The sequence below is a fragment of the Castor canadensis genome, chromosome 14 (genome assembly GCF_047511655.1).
Source record: "Castor canadensis chromosome 14, mCasCan1.hap1v2, whole genome shotgun sequence".
Taxonomy (NCBI): Eukaryota; Metazoa; Chordata; class Mammalia; order Rodentia; family Castoridae; genus Castor; species Castor canadensis.
In genome coordinates this window covers 38,718,166-38,726,927 of record NC_133399.1, presented here as the reverse complement: position 1 = coordinate 38,726,927, position 8,762 = coordinate 38,718,166, and the positions used below count along the sequence as shown (strand labels likewise).

Sequence of the window (8,762 nt, the reverse complement as noted above, 5' to 3'; positions counted from 1 at the left end):
ACACAAAAGCAAGGCTTTAAGCAGCAGGGCGGCTGACAGCTGTGAGCGGGAGGAAGCGGGGACCTCGCAGGCGGCCCGCAGGCGGCAATGACAGTGGACAGGGCGACTGCGGGGACCCAGGGAGCCCCCCGCTGACCAGCGCCGCCCTCCCCGCCCCCGCCCTCGCGGCCCCGGTGACCTTCGGGTGCGGAGCCCGCCCCGCAGCGCCCGGCGATGCTCTGAGGCCTGGGGACCGCGCGGGACGCCCGCTGCGCGGCGGGACTCGGCTTTGTCTGCCGCGGAGGTGAGTGGAGCCGCGCGGGGCGGGGGAGCGGGGAACCGCGGTCTCGTGACTCGGCGCTGCTCCCACGCGGGAGCCGAGGCCCCGCAAACCCGCGCCCGCCCGGTCCCGCCGCCCACCCGCAGGCCGAGGGTCGCCCCATTTTCAGCGCCGTGCCTCGGCCGGCTCGCGAGCTCCCGCCGCCTCCGCTCGGCTCCTATTTATGTCACCGAGGGAAGAAGGCCAGCCGCACGGGAAAAGTCTCAGGACCGCGACGACCAGGGTTTGCGGGCGGGGAGGAGAGGGGCGGCTGGAGACCAGAGTCCCCTTCTGTTTCCGAGTTTGTGTGCGATTGCTCCCAATTCAGCACCATGGCTAAATGAACGTCTCAGCCTTTCCTCGTCCCTCCCTGTCATTTGCCGTCCCCAAGTGGGAAGCCGGGATCTGACATCGGGAGGGTCCAGGGCCGCAGGCGACCCGGCACACCCCACAGTTAGAGGATGTGGTTTCAGCCTCAGCCTGAGGGTCCCCCTGGAGCTGAGGTCGCGCCCAGCTCAGGATGAGGAAAACAGACGCAAGACCCCCCGTAGGAAATGGCTTCCACCTGAACTTTCCCTCGCAGGAGCGGCTGGCGATTGCTACTGCCTGTGGCATCCAGAAGGAATTTTTTTCCTCCCATTCTACGTCTTACTGTCCCTCCTCCATGAGTGAATGACGACATTCAGGACCGCAGAGAGAACTGAGTGAGAAGCCCCCCACCTGCAGCCAGAGCGGGTCTGATCTCAGCCATTGCCCCTTCCCGCAGGTGCTCACCTGGCTCAGGTGCCCTCTGGGTCCTCTCTGACCCCAGCCACGGTCTCAAATGCAGACCCATCATCTACTGGCAACGGGCCCCAGAGCTCTTTGCAGATCCATCGCTAACGTGCTGAGGGGTTGTCTTGACAATTGCAGTCTACTGAAGCTCGTTTCTCCACCTTCTGCTCTCTCTCAGGCTCATTCCTCTTCAAGCCTGCCCCTTTCCAGCTCCCATGGGGACCACTGAAGCCATGCTCTGTATGGAAAATGTGGACACAAAGGAGTGACAGGTCCAGGATCTTCCTAGGTAGGACCCCAGGTCCAGGTCACTGTGGTCCTGGCATCTCTCCCAAGTGGGGCACAGAGCACACAGCTGTTGCCCTCACTCCTGTTGGAATGCTGCCAGATCATCAAATCTAAGTGGGGACTTTCTGGACTGACCTGGTCCACTCACTCTCCTCTCTCATGCTCTCCTTGAGAGCTAAGACATTATGCTTCTTCTCCATGTGACAAGTCCCCAAACCTTGAGCAAACTATGGAGCCCTCACCATCCTATGATGGTGGGGTCTGAGAGCCTATGTCCCGATCCCTGTAGAATGGGGGAGGATCCCTGGTCCACAGACCCCTGCCAAGGCTGGTCCTCAGTTAACTTGTGGGTGATGTGAATAATTCTAATGAGACATGGGGTAGGTAACCTGATGTCCTGGACAGACATTCCTGTCAAACTTAACCCAATCTATGAGAGCCCCTCCCCAAGGCAAACAGGATCTCCTGTGACCCCAAACCCTTCAAAAAAATTTTTTTTTGGTTTTGTTTTGAGACAGGATATCAGTATGTAGCCCAGACTGACTTTGAACTCAAGATTCTCCTGCCTCAGCTCCCCTCCCCCCAACCCAGTGCTGGGATCTCAGGTGTGGTCGCCATGCCCACTTTCCTCCTCCAACTGTCGCCTCCAAATCCTGTCATGTATGGACTGTCCAGCACATAAGGCTTCCTGGGTGTGGAGAGGCAGATGCGCACCTGCTCACAATACCTCCTATTTGCCAGCTCTTTTATAACAATTGGGGGTAGTAGCATGTTTGTGCCTTAAATAGTGGCTTAGTTTAAAATTATTTTTTGGTGGTACTGGGGTTTGAACTCAGGGTGTTGTGTTTGCTGGTAGGAGCTCTACCACTTAAGCTATGCCCCCACCCATTTTTGCTTTAGTCATTTTTCAGATGGGGTCTTGCACTTTTGTCCTGGCTGGTCTTGGATGGAAGTCCTTCTACATAAGTCTCCACTGTGCCTGACTTTTTTGAGAAGGGGGATCTCACTAACTTTTTGCCTTGGCTGTCCTCAAACCCCAGTCCTCCTGGAATCTGCCTCTTGAGTAGCTGGGATAGTTGAGATTATAGGCATGAACCACCATGCCTGACTAAATAGTAGTTTACTTTTTGAGAAACAATAACAGCTGTGGGGAGCCAAGCCTGGTGCTGGATAGGGAGCAATCCAGCAGAGTCACATGGGTGTGTATGTGGGTGCCACCTTCTCTCCTCACCTGACCCCCAACTGAGCCCCTTCCTGAGTGCAATCCCTGGTTCTGGCATCCTTGCCAGTGCCTGCAGTGCCTATGTACTGGGAGCCCCATTTTCTCTCTCTCTCTCTCTCTCCTCTCTCCTGTTAACATGCTGCACACTGAACTTATCTAGACCTAGGCTTCTGGCTCTCATCCTTGTGAAACATCTGAGAAACATAAAAAGACTGATATGTCTGGCAGGGAGGAGGAGGCCTGGTGTGGCTGGACCCTCCTCAAGGTTAACTTTGCTCTGGAATGTTCTTCATCATTATGGCCCCCTGCACCTGGTTCCAAATGAAAACAAGTTCTGGTCTAAACCAGTGAAGATGGGCTACTTTGCCTTTTGTCTGTTACCATATCATTATTTCATTGTGCTTTTAAATCCCCCCTCATGGGTTTTTCTTAAGTGATCAGGGGTAATCACACTCACAGAGTGATTCTTGAGACCTGTGGGAATTCTTTCACAACTTTTATGTCAATCACTCCCCTTAGGCTGGTCCTAGAGAGGGACTGGTTGCTCCAAGCCCCCTGAGTTTCCACAGAAGCCTGTGCTGGGGTAGATGTGGTCTGGTCGTCACTTTCAACCTCTCTTTCTGAGACAACTCACTTTTTCCTCTGAAAGAGGCTTTCTATTCTAATAAACTGTACTACTCTTTTTAAAAACATTTTTATTGTTTTATTATTCGTATGTGCATACAATGCTTGGGTCATTTCTCCCCCCTACCCCCACCCCCTCCCTTACCACCCACTCTGCCCTGGCCCTCTCCCCCCCACCCCCTTGATACCTGGCAGAAACTATTTTGCCCTTATCTCTAATTTTGTTGAAGAGAGAGTATAAGCAATAATAGGAAGGAACAGTATTCCTGGTTGAGATAAGGATAGCTATACAGGGAGTTGACTCACATTAATTTCCTGTGCGTGTGTGTTACCTTCTAGGTTAATTCTTTTTGATCTAACCTTTTCTCTAGTTCCTGGTCCTCTTTTCCTATTGGCCTCAGTTGCTTTTGAGGTATCTGCTTTAGTTTCTCTGCGTTGAGGGCAACAAATGCTAGCTAATTTTTTAGGTGTCTTACCTATCCTTACACCTCCCTTGTGTGCTCTTGCTTTTATCTTGTGATCAAAGTCCAATCCCCTTGTTGTGTTTGCCCTTGATCTAATGTCCACATATGAGGGAGAACATACGATTTTTGGTCTTTTGGGCCAGGCTAACCTCACTCAGAATGATGTTCTCCAATTCCATCCATTTACCAGCGAATGATAACATTTCGTTCATCTTCATGGCTGCATAGAATTCCATTGTGTATAGATACCACATTTTCTTGATCCATTCGTAAGTGGTGGGGCATCTTGGCTGTTTCCATAACTTGGCTATTGTAAATAGTGCTGCAATAAACATGGGAAACTTTACTACTCTTAATAAACTCTTCTGTCACTGTCACTGTTTCATGTCTGCCCTGACATCTTCTCTTGCTGGATGCAAGAATGGAGATGGCTGTGCTGACTTTCTGGAACTGCTGGATGCCCCATTCCACCCCGACCCCCAAAGCCAGGCTTCACAGTGTCCTGAGTCTCAAACCTCAACTCAGAGTTTGTCCCTGGGTGTCACATGGATGAATGGGGTTTTTTTGTCTGGGAAGATTCTTATGTCTCCTCTTATGTCTCCCCTGAGGCCCTGTGTGGGGCCTGGTACAGCCACAGGCTCTGGAGCTCCAGGGCAGGGGCTGTACCTCCAGCCTCAGGTGTGGAACTGGCTGGTTTCTGGGACTGTGTTACAGGCAGGGGGGCCTTGACCAGCTCTTCATCTGGAGGCTGCAGGGGGAAGTGTTGACCCAGTCATTTTGGGGCTGTGGCCCCTTGACTGGAGTCCATAGGGCTGAGTCAGGCCCTTCAACAGGAAGAGAGGCCCTCTGGATGGGGACAAGAACCCAGAGCAGACTCTGGCAGCAGGAAACTTGACCCCACACGTGTGTGTATGTGGCAGGGGACAGGAGAGTGCCTGTCCCCAAAAGGTTGGGTTCAAGGCTCAGGAAGAGTAGGAGGCTCCTAGGGCAGGGGCCAGCACACCAGTGCCACAGGTGCATAGCACACCCACAGAGCGAAGGGCTGCATGGAGGAAACTGAGGCTTCCCAAGGTGAGAAGCAAATGCCCCACGCCCCTTTGTAGGAAAAGGCAGACTGCACAGCTTCAGCCTCTCCTCTGCCCGCTTGCCCCTCCTCCCTCTGCGGGCCTGCCTCTCCTGCGCTCCCCCAGCAAACCCATTCACTCTTGTGGCCAAGTCAACACCCCTGGGGACACACAGCCCTTCCCCTGGGCTCCAGGAGGGGGCAGGGAGTGCATATAGGTCAGGCATGGAGTCTGTGAGCCCCAGCTCTATCCTAGCACCCAAGGGCACAGGCAGATTTTGTCTTAACTTCCAGGGGAGTATGCACATGACACACGCTGGCCCCCCTCCCCCAACATAGAAATAAACCTCACTCCTTGAGCAGGTGACAACTGTTGCTGTCCCTTGGCTCCTGTAGACCAGCTTCCTTTGGTTGTGTACAATCCCTTCCCCTGTGTGCACAGAGTTGAACAGTGAAACCACCCCAGCCAGGGACCCCAGAAAGGACTCCAGCAAGAAGAGGCAATCAGTCTTCCTGACCCCAGAATTACAGCTGAACTGTATCATCAGCTGTATCCCTTCCCCTATAAATAGTGACAGCTGCCAGCTTCCCCAAATTCAGAAATTCTCCCCAGCTGGGCACCGGTGGCTCATGCCTGTAATCCTAGCTACTTGGGAGGCTGAGATGGAGAGGATTGAGGTTTGAGGTCAACCCAAGCAAAATGAAAGCAAGTTCCTATCTCAAAAATACCCAATACACACGCACACGCACACACACAAGGGCTGGCAGAGTGACTCAAGTGGTAGAGCACTTGCTTAACAAATGTGACACTTTGAATAGCTCAAACTCCAGTACCACCAAAAAAAAAAGTTCTCTCCAGTGTCTCTGGTGTCCTTGTGATCTGTCACCTCCCCTGCACCTTGCTGCCTTATCATGGTAACTGTACAAGTGAAGGCTGGATGGGCAGTGGCAGGAAAAAACTCGCTTCTTAGTCATCTGTATTAGGGGGTAGGCATCTGGGTACCCACAAAGGCAGGGGGGCCCACAAAGTGTTAAGCACGCAGAGCAAGGGGCAGCAATGTGACAAGGAGCCCCACATGTATGGCTGAGGCTGACAGAAGTCTCGGGATTACGGCTGGGCCCCCTGCCTCTGATGTAATCACCAGCACCGCAGCGAGAGCAGATAACAAACCAGTTCATTAGGAATCCACTGGAAAGTCTCAATGCGTCTCATGAACAAAACAATTAGGCCTCGGCTCCTCGGGCTCCCACAGGGCTTGCATGCCAGCACAGAGAGAGCCGCCTCCTGTGGCCCTGCCAAGGTCATGGGCTCCCGTATGGGCGCTGTCCCCCAGCTCTGCCAGCCCCTGCAGAACACAGTGCTTCAGGCCTCTGTACACACAGGAGCCTGTCTGTGTTGCTTTTGCAGGGGTGAACAGGTCCCACACTCCTGTCTCTGCTCCACCTGCAGGGCTGGTCTGCAATCCAGGGCTCCCATTGCCTCACTGTGGAAAACAAGGCTGACTGCTACAGAGTAAACTACTGCCTCCCAAGTGCACCTGGAATGTCCCAACAGCCCGGAGGAGGGTACCTTTGAAGCCATACTTTATCAATGGGGAAACTGAGGCACAGAGCACTGCTTGGCTCAGGGCTGCATGGTGTGGGGGTCCAGGGTCTACACTCAGGCTGAGGGCTCCAGCTCTGTGCTTGTGAGCCAGTCTGCACCTCTGATCTCCCCTATGGGTTGTTGCTGCTCTGGAGGGAGGGGAGAGGCTGATTCAGGGGCCCATCTGAATTGTCCCCCCTCATTCACCTGGTATGGCTCAGCCCTAAAGGCAATGCCCCCAGCATGCAAGAGATGCAGTTCCATTAGCCCTGGATGTCCTCCTGGGTCCCGACCAAGCAGAGCTGGCAGGCAGGGAGCTGGGGAGGGGAAGGGGAGCCCAGGCATCTTGCTCCTCACAGCAGCAGGGACTTTCAGAAGCCCGGGCCAAGGTCAAGGCACCTGCTAGAACTTTTCCAAAGTTCTCTGTTGGCCCTGTGGCCTGTACAGCATGTGGGGAGGGACTGGTGGCGCTGGTGGCTGGACAGTTTGTAAGAGGAGCTCAAGTTGCTTTTGCTAAAAAGCACTGATGCCTTACTTGGCTCCACAAATTAAAAACAGGAGAAGCTTGGCATCCCTGCCTCCATTTTGTATCTGACTTTGCTCTAAGCTATTCTCTTTGCAGTCACTTTAAAATCATCTTGGATTCCAGAAGGGACAGAACTGAGAACAACTTTATGACAAGAAACCTGAACCACCTGCAGCTGCCACTCTCCCAGTGAGAACAATGCACATCCCAAACCAGAGGAATCCTTTCAAACAGGAACCAGATTACTTCCTCCAGGTGATGACTTCCCAGAACTGGACCAGACTGCCTATCTGACCAAGATTTCTGGCCCCACCAATCATGAGACCAGCCACAACAAATCTGTGACTGGGACTGTTTAACTATGCATACCTTTGTCCCCTGCTCCAGTTCTTTTGTCTATTTAAACTTATAACTCATGTCTGTCCCCCAAAGATGGCTGAGGATGGGCTGAGTGCTTACTTTGTCTCTTCCCACAGCGTGTTCCGAGCTGGGTATAAACTCCTTTCTATGTCTTCACCATGCCTTTTTATTTGGCGTTTAGGGGTGGGTGGCCGGACCTGGCATGTGGGATCTCAGGAGTTTGGGTCCTGGATACAAAACTCTAGTTTCAAGTGCTCCCAACACTTTTGGGCAGCAGGTGCTAAAGCAACATGCAGTACAGGTGAGGGACGGTGGGTGACCTGGGGTGTCCTATGGAAAACCAACACTGAGGGGTCATGGGTTCTTGCCTCTGATGGCCCGCCACCATTTGGCCATCACCTCTCAGGGAGCTGCTGTCTGCACAATATAGACCCCTCCTGCCATGCAGCAGGGGCTCTGCCCACACAGTCTCATCTGTCATGTGCTGAGACAGCTGCTGGCATCGCCCTAGTCTCCTGCACAGAGCATTATCAACCCACAACCAGGCCACTTTCTGGTGCCCTTAGCTCCAGTTTTCTGGTTGGCACAGAGCATCCCTGCCTCCACTGCTTCTCCCTCCCAAGGCATGCAGTGGGTCATATCCTGGTGTCCTTGCTGCTCATGGGGGATACCTGTCTCCACAGGAGGTGAGGTCCTCACAGGGCCTCCTTCTCAGCTCAGCCTGTGCTCACTAACAAGGGGTGGGGAACAATTGCCTGTTTTTTTTCCCTACCTTTTCCTCTGTGGTTTTTAAGGAATCTTCCCCTTAAGATTCCTACTGGAGATAAGGATGGCTGCCATGGACTGAGCAGGCATGGCCCCTCTGCTGCCCTTCAGACATCTCTGCTCTGCTCCTCTTGGTTCTGGTTCCAGCCAGCCTGAGCTGATCACTGCTGCCACTAAGCTGAGAATTCATAAGGGGGCAGATCCTGGGAAACCGCTTCAGGGCACAGCCCAGAATGGAATGATGCGGGGGCCACCTACTGGCTCTCAGGGACATAATTTACAGGGTAGTGTCCCAGCAGGTTCACTAGGAGAAGCTGAACCCCTGGTGCACATGCCTGCGTGCACACACACACACTACCTCCATCCCGGGACCCATGCAGGGAGCCAGCAACAGCCTGTGGTTTGTACACTTGGCAATGGAATGCCTAGCTGCTCCTGGCCCCTCAGGGAGATGCAGTCTGCTGGGATGCTAGGCTGGGCCTAGTGCTGTCCAGGGAAGGCAGCACATCCACCTCACCCCTCCTGCAGAGGACTCAGGGGGCACAGGGCTGCAGTGGCCATGCTGCCCTCCTGTTGCAGCAAGTACAGTGTTGCCCTGGAGACAGGAGGGCAGTGGGATGTGGGAAGTGTCACTGGGACACTGGTGTCAGCTCATCCTGTCCAGGCTCTTTCCATGAAAGACTGAATGTTCCACATCACCAGGAAATGCCACCGCGAGGCTAAGGACCACACTCTGGGATGCGTCATTTCCTGTTCCCCAAACCCAGACTCAAGCTACTTGTGAGGCAGGGTG

At 53.8% G+C, this 8,762-nt stretch overlaps 1 long non-coding RNA gene across 4 annotated transcripts; it reads left to right on the top strand.

Moving 5' to 3' along the window:
• LOC141416810 (uncharacterized) lies at positions 1-7,360 on the top strand. Of its 4 annotated transcripts, none has more exons than XR_012441387.1 (4): positions 1-283; positions 882-1,002; positions 1,251-1,361; positions 6,184-7,360. It is a non-coding gene; the product is annotated as an uncharacterized lncRNA (long non-coding RNA). The 4 variants fall into 4 exon arrangements; XR_012441388.1 differs by having other exon boundaries at positions 882-1,064; XR_012441389.1 differs by lacking the exon at positions 882-1,002.
• Positions 7,361-8,762: the final 1,402 nt, after the last annotated feature.